The sequence below is a fragment of the Podarcis vaucheri genome (genome assembly GCF_965113315.1).
Source record: "Podarcis vaucheri genome assembly, chromosome: 13".
NCBI classification, from domain to species: Eukaryota; Metazoa; Chordata; class Lepidosauria; order Squamata; family Lacertidae; genus Podarcis; species Podarcis vaucheri.
Window position 1 is genome coordinate 25062318 of NC_138751.1, and position 15878 is coordinate 25078195.

A 15878-nucleotide genomic window follows, 5' to 3' on the forward strand; every position below is an offset into this window, starting at 1 on the left:
GAACACAGAATCTGAGCCCCACCCACTTGTCAACTCAGCACTCAATGGGTACCCACTCCTTGGCCAATGGTTGACCAGTTTTAATCCAAAAGGGCTGTCTTACTCATATGTGACATTTCCAACATGGAAGCAGGAACTTTGGGATGAGACTTTGAATGGTGGAAGCTCAAAGAATGAGCTATCTTTAAATAGGTTGGCCCTATTGGGAGTTGGGCCAAAACCACTTTGAGCTGGATATGCCTCAGAATGTGGTTCACACTTGGCCTCTCCCCTCCCTACCTGTCACCCCCCCCCCGCAAATAGTACCATGAGGGGAGCAGCAGGGTAAGAGTTGGGGAAGGTCCTTTTAACACTGGAAGCATACCCTCCAACATTTCTCCAATGAAAATAGGAGGAGGTCACTTCCAACTCTGCAATTCCATGATAAATAACAATAATGTTATTATTTATACCTCACCCATCTCACTGGGTTGCCCCAGCCACTTCCAACATATATACGAACATAATAAAACATCAAACATTAGAAACTTCCTCATACAGGTCTGCCTTCAGATGCCTTTTAAAAGTTGTATAGTTACTTATCTCCTTGGCTTGAGGGGTGTGTGGTTCACATAACTTTGTAACCTTCAACATCTCTCCAGTGAAAATAGGAATGTCCTAAAGAAAAGTGGGACATTTTGGCATCAAACCAGAAACCGGGGCTGCTTCTGTAAATCCAGGACTGTCCCTGGAAAATAGGGGCACTTGGAGGGTCTGTGGAAATTCAAAAGAAGACTTCTTTTTCCCTTTGGGGAAGATGATGGATACTGAGTATTCAATTGGACTGTTTGAGCAAACTGAAAGCTTGAATACCCCATCAAGGTTTATCAGGTACTTGACTTGAGGACTCAAAGGCAGAATTCAGGCATAGGTTGTGTACACATTATCATTTACCCTGGTTGTAGTGCACTCCCACTGCTGGTGTTTGAAGCCGTTAGCCACAATCCACGTATATGCTGTAGTTTCTTTGATGTACTTTCCCTCAAAACAGCATCAATCCAAAAGCAAAATTTAAGCCACATTAGCTTTTTTTTAAAAAAGCCTCCCTTCCCCATGTGACCAAAGTAACCTCCTGCTTCTATTAAAAACAACATTGACATGGTTTGAAATTAATGAGTTTAGGGCAATAGCAAGTTTGGCCCTCATCCAATTCCAAATAGGGCCAGCCTATTTGGAGGGGGGACGGGTCATTCCTGGGCATTATTAGCCAAAGGTCAAATTCACACCATACATTTAAAGCACTATGGCACCACTTTAAACAACCATGGCTTCCTCCGAAGAATCCTGGGAGGTGTAGTTTGTTAAGGGTACTGAGAGTTGTTAGGAGACCTCTGTTCCACTCCCAGAGCTACAATCCCCAGTGTTCCCTCAGAAGAGGAAGTGCTTGTTAAAACATTCTGGGAATCTCTGGATGATTGATGGCTTCATGAACTGAAACAACATGATACATATATTCACAAGTTTTGGGAGTTCAGAACTGAAATTTTGTTTAAAAAATGATTTTGGGGGAGGATGCTTAAAAAACACAACAGAATTAAAAGGTGATAAACTCTAAGGTAATAATGGCAAACTCGACAACTTATAACTCTCCCCTCTCACTACCTAAACACACTAAATTCATCAATATCCCAAAATGTAAGAAGATACTTTTTAAACAATAATCTTAAAAAACCCAACAATGTTGGTTTACAAATGTACAATTTTGCAATTGAAAATTTGAATTAGGGAAATCAGCACGTTCATTTCCTTCCTATTCAACTTCAGTAGCACGTAGAAACTCCTTGCTTAGAATTATTCCTTTCTTAAAGGGAAAGTCGAGGTTAAGGCACGTGCCTTCCTGCACAGGTGTTGCCCTGATCAGTAACACATCCATCAGCTCTGCCTTGTCTCTGTGTTCCTTGGGGACCGCTCAGCGCTGACAATTGGACTGCTGAAACCAACGCGGTAAGGCCGGCTGAAATCCATTCACCAAAGAAGGGGAGCGGGAGGGGAAAATGTTGGTGGTTTGGCAGTGAATGTTAGGGGTCTAGAAATGGATCTTTCCACCCTTGTCAGCCTGTCATAGTAGCAGCTGCTGTGGCTGCAAAGCAGAGCAGAGAGGTGTTTGTAAATATACTGATCTGTTCGCAGCCTTGCCGCCTGCAGGGTGGGAGGCCACTGGCCTTGTGCCTGGATCCGTGAAAGGGCAACACTTCGGCTAATGCAGTGGGGCGGATTCAGTTATGTCCTGAAAGAGGCATCGAGTGGCTGTTAAGGGGGAGGGAAGGGTCAGGAATCTGTGCCTCTTGAGGACAGAATAAAGAGATAACAAGGAGGGCGAAGCAGAAAGCAGGTGGGAACTCAAGCCTGGGTGAGAAGAGCTTTCTCTTTTTAATTTATTATTTCCATTTGTATGCCATTTTTCCAGCTCTGTCGTTCTCAAAGCGGTGCACCCTGACATAAAAAAAAGAAGCAAATGATTCTGACTGCACAATCTCAGCATATTCCTTTAAGGGGAAGAAGTTAGAAACAGGAAGCAAGTACCCAAGGGAGGGTGAAGTTTCTTCATAATTCCTTTTTCTTACTTCCTAGTTCCCTATTTCATTCTAGCCCCCATCTTCCTTTTTTAATGCTGCCTTTTCAATGCATAGTGGTTTTGAAAGGACAAATAAGTGGGTATCCCAGAGTCCCCACATCTTGTAACTAGTAGTTGTAGCATCAAGTAGTACATACCATCTGAAGGTAAGTCCTGCTTTGAGCATGCAAAACGAGGTGCCTGCTTTCTTCATTGGCCTGGTTCACACATAAAAACATGTGTTTATTAAACCATGGATAAGTGCCATGTATGAACCCATCTTAGCAGGTTAACAAAGGTTTCTGAAAGGTTGCTCATTAACCAAGCTTTTTAGTTGGTTTATAAACCTTACCTAGTGTTGTAGCTAAGGCTGTGTATTCATTAGTGGCTTGAAATGCAAGGTTGTCTGCTGTTTCAAGCCACTTATGATTCATTATATGCACACTGTTGAACACACCAGAAATTGGGTGGGGATGTATTCACTGAAAGTGCTTTAACTGTTTGGTTTTGCTGTGTTTACAACCCCTGTGAACTCCAATGAAGTTGTCATCTGCACATGTGCAATGGTTACCTCCAATGTAAACACCACAGCTTACGTTTTCAAATTGGGCAGAAGCTGCTTTGAAGGAAAACAATACAACAATACAACAAACAGACTATTTCTCAAGAAACTACAGGATACACATGAATTGTGGCTAACATCATGCATACGCAGCTTCAAACACCAGCGAAGTCTGAGTAAACTGTAATGTGACACAGCCTTAGTGTTACATGTGAGCCCAGATCTCCTTAACCAAGGTGAAGGAGCTGTTACTACCTTAAAATTCAAACCACTCTTTTTAGGTTGGCTAGTTTGTAAAAACTGTGAGGCCAAATCAGGAGAGATGGGTGAGGTGCTAAACAGGCTTTTGGAGTCAGGGATGGGCTGGACGTGGAAGTGAAAATCAAATCCTGAAAGACAGAAGTGTTACATGTTCCAGGTTCATGAGACCAGGAGGTGTGAAGACAGCCTGTTCTGAGTGGGGTTGTGCGCTCCTGGAAGGAGCAGGTTCATAGTTTGGGAGTAGTCCTGGGACCAACATTGTCGCTTGAGACCCAGGTGGCCTTGGTGCCTATTTCCAGCTAGAGTTGGTTTGCCAACTATGCCATTTTTGGATGGACATTACTTGGTCACAGTACACCATGCTCTGATAAGACAAGATTACTGCAATGCACTCTAGGCGGAGCTGCCTTTGATGCTGCTGGTGTCTTCAGAGATGGTCTTTGTTTTGTAATGGATCCTATTTCTTCCCTTTCAAAGTGCGTGTAACTGAAAGGCGGAACAGGCTATGGGCGTCCCTACGTTTATATGTAAACCAGACATAATTTATACCCTGGTTCCCTTCCACCAAGTAATCCTGGGAAACGTCATTTTGAAAGGAAGCAGCAACATCTGTGGTAAAACCCGAGCCCTTTACAGAACTACAATTCTGGAGTTCCCTGGGGAAAGCTACTGATGTTAATCTTTATAGCCCAATCCTATGCACAATTACTCAGAGGTGAAAGTCCCAGTATTTTCAATGGGGGCTATTCCTAGTGTTGTAATGTGGGCCCTTCTCCCCATGGATGTAAAGGAGCCATTGTGTTTATGCTATTTTAGTATTAGGGAACTGTTGCATAGCTGTGTAGACTATGTGTCATCTATTTATCTGAAAAGGGGGCTGTGAGGAAAGGAAAGTGAAAAAGAGCAAAAGGAGCAAGAGCTCTGGTAACTGAGCCTAATCCAGCCCATGTACAAACAAAGCTCCTACAGATGTTTAGGGAAACTCTTAGTTCCTTGTCCCATCCCTTCACCCTGCCGTCAAAAACCTCTGCTATTTTACCCTCTCTAGACTGACAGAAGAGGGAACTATATCGTGTCTGTGTGGGACATGAGAGCCAGTGAGGTGTGGTGCTTAGAGTATCAGACTAGGACCTGGGAGACCAGGTTTCGATCCTCACTTGGCCACAAAGCTCACCAGGTGATGGTGGGCCTGTCACTCACTCTCAGTCTAACCTACCTCGCAATGTTGTTGTGAGGAGTAAATGAGGACAGGGGGAAGATGTAAACCACCTTGAGCTATAGAGGAAAAAAGTAGGGTTACCATATTTCAAAAGGTGAAAAAAGAAGTTGTTGAGCTTCCTTTTTTTTTTTTTTGCCCAAAGTTGTTGAGCTATTTTTCAGGAAAAATGACACTGCCAACATTGGCTGCTACACTGCTTTAGACTGCAATATTCTGGGTATGTAAGGGAAATTCTGGATGTATGGCAACCCTAGAAAAAGGTGGGGTATAAATGCAATAAGTAAATATAAGTTTTGTTCAGTGAGCTGGGAATTCCTCAGTTCATATATTATCTCCACCATGTGAATGTCCTAGAGGCCTTAGGCAAGTTAATGTATTTCCATTTCTAATGTGCAGTATGGGGACAATGATACTGGTCTACCTTATAGGCAACTGAAAGGATCACTGAGATAATAAATGAGAAGTGCATTGAACACTCAGTATTTATTGTATATTTTAATTGTCTCATAACCCAAGTTCTCTACGAAATGAACACTAAGCAATTTAAAACAAAAATGGCATGCTATGAAGCAGATAACATTGTAACACTAAAATCAACAAACAGAACAAAAAGTGAATTTAATACTGGCCACCATCATATACATCAATCAGATGAAGAGCACAAAAGGCAAAACAAACCAATAATTTATATTTTAATGCCAAGGATTGTCAGCTGTCGGGATGTTTTCCCACCCCTAGGCGACACTGCCAGTTCTATACCAGGTCCTCTCTGCTTGAGAGAGCAAAGATTCCACCCAGATTCATTTAATCATTTTAAGATTACTTATATACTTTGGCTTTCCCCCGAGGAGTTCAAAAGGTGGCAAACACCTCTTTCTCCATTTTGCCTTCTTGACAACCCTGTTAGGCTAAGAAATAGTGACTGATGCATAATTACCCTGTGGGCTTCATGGCTGAGCAGGGATTTGAAGCTTAGTCTCTCAGGTCCTAGTCCAACACGCTCACCACTACACCACACTGGCTCCCATCCGATTAAGAACAAAGCACTGCCAATGTGCCCAGAGTCCCTTGCACTCTTAATCAGCCCAAAAGGATGTTGCTGTATAGAAAGAACTCAACCCCAGGGGAAAGACTGCTTCTCTGGCATTGATGGACTCGCCGGGAGATGCGCTGGGAGCCAGAGTTTATTTGCATGTTCTCATTGCACATAGTTAGCATTATTTCCATAAATGCAACAGATTCCAGGGGCCGCTGACAACTCCTGTTTCACTTAACCGAGACTACTAGTCTGCTGGGATGATCAAGCCCCTCAGTCTCTTTTAGTCATAAACGCGCTTGAAGTCATGGGATTTTGTCAGGATTTCTAAGCCTTAGAGGATTGCAAACAAACCATTTGATTTGTCAGTAAACCAAAATGCAAAATCAAATCCGATTGCTGGATGTTTACTCTTTGGCCTCTGAGTTTCGCAAACTAGCCTTTGTACATATTAACATAAGAAGAGACCTGCTGGATCATGTCAAAGGTCAGTCCAACATTCACTTCCCACAATGGCTATGAGAAGCCTGTAAGCAGGATTTGACTGCAATATCTTTCCCCCACTTGTGTTCCACAGCAACTGGTAGAATTGTTGATTTCCTGCACACCCACAGAACAGAAAATAATCTAAGAGTGGGGAACATTTTCAGTCTAGCATGCTTGAGTCTCACCTCTCCACACCCCAGCAAAAGCTCATGACATAAATTTGTTTGTTTTTAAGGTGTCACAAGTCTCTGTGTCATTTTCACTACAAGAGGCTAACATGGCTGCACCTTTGGAAATTCATAAGGAAGATGGAACAGATAATTTTAATTGGATTTTTGTACCTTCCTCTGTATGGTGCTCTCTCTCTCTCTTTTAAAATGATTGACTCAATTACTGTGGAGGGAGCAATTTGCTTTGCCCACCCCAACACTGTATCTACTTTAAAGTATGGTTACAAAAGTTGGGTGCCACCCTCGCTCTCTGTTGGATGGTAGCAAGATTCCAGGGGGTTCCAGGCACTCACCCAGGGTCTGTGCTCCTTGGGAGAATGGAAGATGTGGCAGAGACTTTCATAGCTTTAAGAAATATGTTTTATTCACATATTTACACCTTCCGTCTGTGTAGAAGGAGTATAGATCTTACAACATGGTCACTTCAAGAGGGGCTAGTTCCCCACAGCAGTGCAGAACTGGAGTCAAAGGCAGGGGCACCAACTATAGGGGGCGGTCACCCTCTGTGTTCCCCATCCCGGGTGGGGGCAGGATGCATAATGTGTCACTGGGCCCTCTTAATGTGGGGGGGGGGCAAGTTGGCAACCCTGGTCAAAGGCATCTCTCTCAGCCAGCCAGTCCAAGATGGATATGTGTGTCCTCCCCGTCCCTTCTTCTTCCCAGCACACTTTGCTTTCCAGACTGTCTTTTCCTGTCCCCTCAAACACTCCATCAGAATGGCAACCTTATGCCTGCCCAGGCTCGATTCCTCTCAGGTGGGCCACCAACACCTTTTGTCATGTTAACACCTGTATCCCAGGTGAGGCCCTGGCTTGGAAATGAAGCTTTGCCTGTAATTTTCCACTAGCCTGCAATCTTCCCTTCATTACTCCAAATAATAAAAATCCCGTTTATTAATTTCTATGGTTTAGCCACCTGCCACCCCCAAACTCACAGCACTGAGTCTTGGGGGCCAGAAAAAATTGACGTCTTGAACTGGGGGTTAGCTTCTCCTGGAAGAAAACTCCCTCTGCAACAGGCACTCCACAAATGATGGCATGTGCAGCACTGTGTGCAGAAGTGCTAAGAATGTTTGGTGGCAGCAGAAAAAGCTGCTGGGTTGAGAGCAAGTGGCCAGGGTGATAATTGTAGACAGCTGTAATGTGGATTGCTAGGGCAGTGTGATAATGGCCCAGGACTGACAACAGAGGCCTCAACAGTCTAGAAACCTACCGTCATCATCTGTACACACATTAAACTCATGCACATCCAGGTTTACGTGCTTGGCCAAAAATTTAGAAATAAGATAGGGGGTGGGTGTCGGGGGGGAGGGGACTTTGGCAATCCCAGCCCCAGTGAACCCAGTATGCTTTGACTATCTGTGATTTTGGCTTTTGGCACGATCCCTGGAACATAACGCCCGTGTAAGTTGTGGGCTTACTGCATTTCAAATCAATGTATGAATCTTGGCTCCACCTCATATTCTTAGCTTTGTTGACATCCAAGTAAATGGAGAGCCCCCTCCCCCATTCCTTAAGCATGCCCACATTTCCTAGGATGCCAGAACTGGACGCCATCTGTTTGGAAAAGAGGAGAAATGCAAAGAAGTTCTTTCTTTGAGTGGGCGTTGTGGTGGCTGATGTAGGTGCCTTTTTCCTCACGGAAAGAACTGTGATTAGGCGCCAACTCCAAGAGGCGAAGGTCCCTTCGCCCCCCCCCTAAAATATTTGAGGGGACTAGCCCCCTGCGAGTTGATGGACATTGCCATTCAAATGTGCATGTGCCACATCTTGTGATTGATCATGCAGGGCGTTGTTTACCTCCCCCCCCCATTTTATTCAATTTGGCCCACTCCTCTATCACTGCTCTTTCAAATGTGGCAGCCATATTACGACTGGCTCCCACAAGTTCCTTAAAATTCCAAATTTGCCCACTAGCCCCCATTGGTTGGCAAACCCTGAGTTAGGGTACAGTGCTAGGACTTGGGAGACCATGTTTCAGATCCTCATTGCGATGGACTTGCAAATTGTGTGTAGTTACTTTTGGGGGTTTCTTTTATCCCACAGAAAGCTGCCATCAGCTAGTCGATCTTGTCCTACCCAGGATGCCAGCACCATGCTTTCCTGACCAGGTTAAACTGAAACAAGGATTCAGCAAGTCCTATATGTTTCATGCTCTCTTTATTTCGACCCCAAAATTTCCCGTGGCTATTTCTGGACACTGATACTTGAGTGGTTGGCCGAAGGATAAGGGTACAGGCACACATCCTGAGACTTGACCATACAAGGCCAATGACAAATGCACAGCGAAGGCTCACGGCGGAAAGGCCACATAAACAGCAACCAACGTCCGGACAACCAGCAACTGGAACAAAGACCAACTTTATAAAGAAGCAAGTGAGGCCTGAGGGTAAGAGAGAGAGGAATGGGACACATTGGCAGCTTCTACTAAGGAGCACCAGAAAACCCAGAGCCCCTGTAGATCAGGCAGTCCATGGGTATGTTTGAAAGGTTTCAAAACACCACAATATATATACAGTCATACCTTGGTTCTCGAATGCCTTGCGACTCGAATGTTTTGGCTCCCAAATGCTGCAAACTCGGATATAAGTGTTCTGGTTTGCCAACGTTCTTTGGAACCCAGACATCCAAAGCGGCTTCCAATTGAGTACAGGAAGCTCCTGCAGCTAATCAGAAGCCGTGCCTTGGTTTTCAGAAGTCAAACTGACTTCCAGAACGGATTTCGTTCGGGAACCAAGGCACAACTGTATCTCTCTCTGCCACCATGGTGTGCTTTATGGTTCTGACAGTAGTGGTAAAGGAACTTCCAGGTGTCCACAGAGATTGTGGGAACTATTCTTCTCGTTCTCATCAGTCCCTAGAACACCCAAGCTCTGAACACCCAAGAGAGAGAGAATTGGACTTTGTAGCTCTTAAGATTTTCCTGGCATTACCCCACCTCCTGTGTATGTTGCTATCTTGCAGGCAGAGACCGTGTTCAACACTCGTCATATTTCCAAGACAACTTGGCCATCTGTGTCAAGGGTTGGGGGGGGCACAAGCTTGCAGAAAGAGACCGACAGCCCCAAAAGTGGTGACAGAAGGTGCTTTAATAATTACCATGACATATCCCAGGATCCAAAATAGCCCTGCAGCCGTGTTACCCGCCTGGGTAGTGCTAAGCCTTCCCGGGGACATTGCAAGTCCATATCCTGAGGAGAGCTCTGACACCCGAGATGAGAGGCCACAGCAGTCTCTTCTTTCTTACCTCATCTCTACCACAGTATATACATGCTGCTTTTCTCTCTGAGCTTGGCTCTGCCACTCTCTCTCTCCAATTGGCTTTTCAGACTTTTCCTCGACCGTGTATTAACATGCACAGTTCTCTTTTCCCTTGTGGCCTGTTTCTCATAGGGTTGCCAACTGATCGGGAAAACAGCCTGGCCTTTTCTTGTGCCTTTTAATAGCAGCTTGATCTGCAGAAATTGGAAGCCTTAGATGCCATGGAGAGAAGCACAATCACCTGCTATAAAGCAAGAAATTAGGCAAAAAAGTGTGGAATTTGTGGTCTATAACTGAAGTAAATAGGGGTTAAGGTGTTTTTCCTGGATGATCCTGCATAATGGCCTTTTTAAAAAGCAAATCCCAATTATATATATAATTGAGACTATTTCCACAAACATAATTTTATTCTGTTTCCACCACCAATGGTTTCATGCTTAAGTTGAAACCTTCTCTCTCTCTTATGCTTAGCTGGATTTTTATATTGTATTGAAATTGCAGGCTGCCCAGAGAATATTATTGAGCAAGAATATAAAAATTATAGAAAATAAATAATCGGTGCTCCCCCAACTTTTCTCAAGAAACGCTTGTGTTTGTTTTTGGTATTCTTCAAAGGCGTATATTTGTTTTAACAGCAGGTGTCAGAAATGATTTGCAGCCCTGTAAACACCTGCCTGTCATACCAAAGCCCCATATACAAGACCATATAACCCTGGTGCAGTTAACACCACAGAGTATGAACTCTGGTTGATTTTATTATTTATGCCCTTTATACTTCCTTATAAATAAATAGCAAGGAACTTGTTGCAGGTCTTGGATGAACCCATTCAGTGCAAGCTACTGAATGGCAACTCACAACGATAAGGCACAATAGCTAAATGGAACCTCTGCGTTCAGGGAAAGTGTATCTCTGAGCCTCAGATGCCGGGGACAAAGAACGGAAGGACTGATGCCTTCATGAACTACACTTGGTCTTTTTGGAGACATCTGGCTGCAAAAACGCTGGACTAGATGCTCCTAATCTGATCCGGTAGGGTTTTTCATAGGTTCTTAACTCATTAGGATCAATCTAATAGTATTATGCACCTATCCCACATTCACTGCTAAAAATAAATAAATGAGGGGGTTTTTTTTGCTTTGGTTTTATTTCAAAAACCTTTTTTTTAATCAGAAAGGATTGTAAGACAAAAAGAAATGCACATAGGAAGAAGTACCTCTCTTAACCCATGCTCTTAAAAACCATCTGTCTGCCTCGTGCCTCAGCCGTGCTTAAATCACTGTAAATGACGATTGTGCAGTTTGTCTGAATATGTCTTCATACTGCAAGGAGCTGTGACTGACCACGCCAGAGTGAATCTCTGAAGGCTTCATTTACTCTGACATGTTAAATGCCAGTTGTCATCATGTTACTGCGAGTTTCCCTTTCAGAAATCAGAATACAGTTACTAAATCTAGGTACTCAATATCCTATTAGTATGCGCAGCACTGCTGATTAACATGATGATTCTGCTTTTGCCCTGCTCAGGCATACTCAGTCTGCAGTATGCACTCTCTTGTCACTCAATTCATTAAAAAGAAGGTAATTCTAATGGGAGGGAGAGCCTTGACTCCTAGCTAGCAGACAAGCTACTCCTCCATACACTCGGTGAGTGCGTAATATTCAGTTCTAGGCTGTGAAGTTTTACCTGCTAACACCTGCCTATTAACCATAACAATATAGCTACCATAATAATAAGCTACAATATAGCTTATTAACCATAACAATCTAGCTATAGAGAGGCCAGTTGAAGAATTGGCAAGCCTATCTATCCATGGGCCTTCTTCAGCCATTCCACCTCCTTTTTTGGCCAGAAGACGCAGCTCCTTCTGCCCTTAGGAAGGCTTCCTTATTCTTTCCCTTTCTCAATATGATGCCCACTTTATTCTCTTGTCAAGCTTCCCCACAACAGCAGCTCCTGCAGTCCCTGTGCTCCTATAAGCCTCACCCCCACCTCCCCTGTCACTTGCTTCCTTGCACAGCAGCTGCACTTTTGGTCAAATATTCTGTGACCGGCTCCCCCCCCCCCGGCAGTAAAAGATAAACATTCTATGACATCACAGCAATTCAGCCAATGGCTGGATACTGTAGCTTACAGATGAAATATAACAGCCCCTGCATGCTTATATATACTTCTACACACAAATGCATATGTCCAGGAGCCAGACAGCTACATCAGGCATGTCTATTGGATTTTTTGTACACCCACTGGAATTTATGACCCTTACTTCATTTTCATTGCAGACCATGAGGCACACCTGCTTTTAGAAATAACTCCTTCAGAATTGGTTAGCTGTATTGCACGGTGACAGATGGTGGGCACTGGATGTTATGTGCTGAGTAACCAGTAATGCTATCTTATAAGGGAATGCATAAAAGGTGCTTCCTTACACCCAAATGGAAACTAGCTGTTTAAGAAACAATTGGACTGAGGCAAGGAGCCTATAGTCCTCCAGATGCTGCTTACAACCCCCCCTTATCTCTGACCATTGGCCATGGTGGCTGGGTCTGATGGGAGCTGGAGTCCAGCAACATCTGTGGTGCCATGGGTCAGTGCATCTGGCTGTTAACCAGAAGGCTGGTGGTTCGAGCCCACCCAGGGACGGCTGTGAGCAGGATTCCTGCACCGCAGGAGGTTGGGCTAGATAACCCTTGGGGTCCCTTCCAACTCTGCAATCTGGAGGACCACAGGTTGACCACTATGTCAAAACAGAGGGTTATAAAATTTTCAGCTGTCTTCTAACAGTGGTTTGAGTTGCATCAATTGCAGGTGATTACGGTCATTATTCCTCCATATCAAGTTGCTGTTAAAGGAAGGCTATAGAAGAAGCTGGATGAAAAGTTGGCAATCCTATCAAAGTCCTCTTGGACATGCAGAGTTTGGTGTGTGCTGCTTTTGATCTTTATAAATTCAAGAACAATTAAATTTATATGCCCAACTGTTGTTCATTAACAGATAGGTAGCCGTGTTGGTCTGCCATAGTCAAAATAAAAAAATTCCTTCCTGTAGCACCTTAAAGACCAACTAAGTTAGTTCTTGGTATAAGCTTTCGTGTGCATGCACACTTCTTCAGATACACAGATACACTGTGTATCTGAAGAAGTGTGCATGCACACGAAAGCTTATACCAAGAACTAACTTAGTTGGTCTTTAAGGTGCTACAGGAAGGAATTTTTTTATGTTGTTCATTAACTTAGCAATGCCAAGATGATTGTGTTATAAATAGTCACTGTGCTTATTTCACATACACTTAAACTTAAATTGAGATTTTCAGTGTGCACTTTCGGTGTTTCATTGTCATTATTTTTAGGACACAGTGGTATATAAATATTTCTATAAATAAATCAATAAAATAAATAAACACTAGCCAAGGGAGGCTAAATAAAATTGTTAGTCTTTATGGTACCCCAAGACTCTTTATTTATATAACCTTGTTTCTGATTTTCTATTTCAGAAGGCCCTCATACCTTAGGAGTAACTATTGCTAAACATTTTAAAATCAGTTTCAACAGATGTGGTCATACACTATAAAACTCCTCTATGCAAAATCAGGTTTTATTTCCATATAACTCTCTCTGCTGCCAGCCAGTGGCCAACTCATGAAAAAGCAGTTATTTCAGTCTCATTTATTCACAGTAGCAATTTTTCCCCAATCCACAATTTTCTTAAGAAATAAATTTGGGCTACCAGGGGTGGGGTTGCTTTTGCACTCCTAGCAGCCATCTCATATCAAGGAAATTGGATGGTAAAGCTTTTCTCATCATTTACCTCCATGCCAAATAAAAAGTTACTTGCTAAGAGAATGTGTTTCAGTTGGCTGCTCTTACAAGCCACAGAAGCAGAAACAATTAATTCCACCCTGATTTTAAAGGGCCTCCTAAAATTCTCTACACTTTCTGTGCACAGCAAATTCGGAGTGTATTTTGCCAAATATTATAGATGGTGTTTTTAAACAGACTTTTGGAACCAACTGGCTAAGAGAGGAAGACTGGAAGAAGTCCATTACTTCCTTCAAAAATATTAATTTTATAATTAAACAGTAATCATCATCATCATCATCATCATTTATTTATACCCTGTCCATCTGGCTGGGTACCCCCAGCTACTCTGGGCGGCTGCCAACAGATTAAAAACAGAATAAAACATCACACATTAAAAACTTCCCTGAACAGGGCTGCCTTCAGATGTCTTCTAAAAGTCAGATAGTTGTTTATTTCCTTGACATCTGATGGGGGGGCATTCCACAGGGCAGGCGCCGCCACCAAGAAGGCCCTCTGCCTGGTTCCTTGTAACCTCACATCTCACAGTGAGGGAACCGCCAGAAGGCCCTTGGAGCTGGACCTCAGTGTGTGGGCTGAACAACAGGGGTGGAGACGCTCCTTCAGGTATACTGGGCCGAGGCTGTTTAGGACTTTAAAGGTCAGCACTAATGCTTTGACTTGTGCTCAGAAATGTACTGGGAGCCAATGTAGGTCTTTCAGGACCGGTATTAAAACTGGATCCAAAATTGCATCCAAAATTCACATAACTGGTGATATTGGTGATGCTGTTTTGCTAAACATTATTTGAAATTACTTGTGAGTTTTTGAAGATCTCAGAAAAGAAATTCAAAAATTTGTCAGGGAATTGTGTTTTATAGAATTTTCAGCTCAGGTCTAAATAAAATGGTGGCACCCCAAAGGGACTTGGGAGTTTTGATTCTCCTGGTCTACCTGCTCCAGCTTAAAGGGAAGGGTAGAGTGAGTAGGTTAGATTAGCCAAGAAGAACTCAGTCAGTCAAATTCCCTTTCCCTGATCATCACTGATCTGGATAAGTTTCATTATTGGGATCTGAAGAATGGAAACCATAACGCAAAGTTCAGCGTAACTCCCTATGCCATTCACCAACCAGAAGATGAAATTCTGTTATGCAGGGAAAATTCCAACAAGTCAGTTGCCTTTGTGGCACCTCTGGTCTGAGCAGATAAGGAACTGCTGTCCTCTGTGTGCCCTGGCGTGGGGGAAATAGAACTGCCATTTGTTGCACTATGAAATACTTGTCACGGAGGAGCCCTAAAGATCAGTCATTTTAAAGAGGTGAGCATCCTGAATCTGAAGCCAGAGCTAGGCTTAGAATTTGTGGGGCTTGGATACAAAAAGAAGCGGTGGTGGGGAAACTTGGGAATTATGAAACAACTGTCAGATACTTTTGTCTACAGCAGGCTTCCTCAAACTCGACCCTCCAGATGTTTTGAGACTACAATTCCCATCATCCCTGACTACTGGCCCTGCTAGCTAGGGATCATGGGAGTTGTAGGCCAAAAACACCTGGCGGGCCGAGGATGAGGCAGCCTGGTCTACAGCAGTGTTTCCCAAACTTAGGTCTCCAGCTGGTGCATTGTTGGTTTTCTTTTTTTTTGGGGGGGGGGACTACAACTCCCATCATCCCTAACAAGCAGGACCAGTGGTCAGGAGTGATGGGAACTGTAGTCCAAAAAATCAGCAGGAGACCCAAGTTTGGGAAACCCCGACTTAAAGGAAGATGGGAGGGGGGTTGTGCATGGAAATGCAACTTCCAATATCCTTGCGTATCTTTAAACTGTTGCATGTTTAGACAAAGGGAGGGAGGGGGTTTCTACGCACGTTCTGCTGAACATGTAAAGCCTACCCACCACACATTTAAAGCAGACGACTTGCCCCCGAGAATCCCGGGAATTGTAGCTCTGTGAGGGGTAAACTACAGTTCCCAGAATCCGTTGGAGGAAGTCATATGCTTTTTAAATGAATGTGCAGCCAAAGGGAGGCTCAAGATCTGAAGAGCAGTCCATGTGCGAGGGGATGTTTGATGGCGTTTGCATGCTTAACCCTCTCCTTTTAAGTCCTCACCTCGCGCTACAATAAGGTTGTCATGCGAGCTGAAAGTTCAACCCACATCCGCAGGCATTCAGTTCCCACATCACAGCATGTGCTCAAATCACTTGCATCCCCCACATTTCCTTTCTCCCCTCCCCCAAAGCAACTGGGGCTGAAACTTACTTTACCTGGGAGTAAAACCCAGTGGTTTTGACTTCTGAGTAGACAATGTCTAGGCTTCTACTGTACTATAGAAACGAAACGAGACCCTGGCTGATAGAAAAGGGAGACGCCGGTCTCCCAAGGCATCTTTCCTACCCTCCCAAACTAGGGAGGATGCTGTGACTCAAATCCCATGCGG

The 15878-nt window shown here is 43.9% G+C and overlaps 1 protein-coding gene and 1 long non-coding RNA gene across 2 annotated transcripts in view; one reads left to right on the forward strand and one right to left on the reverse strand.

Moving 5' to 3' along the window:
- The first annotated feature begins 1859 nt into the window (after nt 1-1859).
- Nucleotides 1860-15878, forward strand: part of LOC309517200 (uncharacterized protein) — a 32352-nt gene continuing 18333 nt past the window's right edge. The window contains exon 1 of the mRNA XM_082196313.1: nt 1860-1983. The gene's annotated coding sequence lies outside the window, so the exon portion shown is untranslated. The remainder of the gene's footprint in view (nt 1984-15878) is intronic.
- Nucleotides 9458-15791, reverse strand: LOC309517325. Its single transcript, XR_014213190.1, has 2 exons — nt 15701-15791; nt 9458-9888 (listed from the first exon to the last, which is right to left on the reverse strand). It is a non-coding gene; the product is annotated as an uncharacterized lncRNA (long non-coding RNA).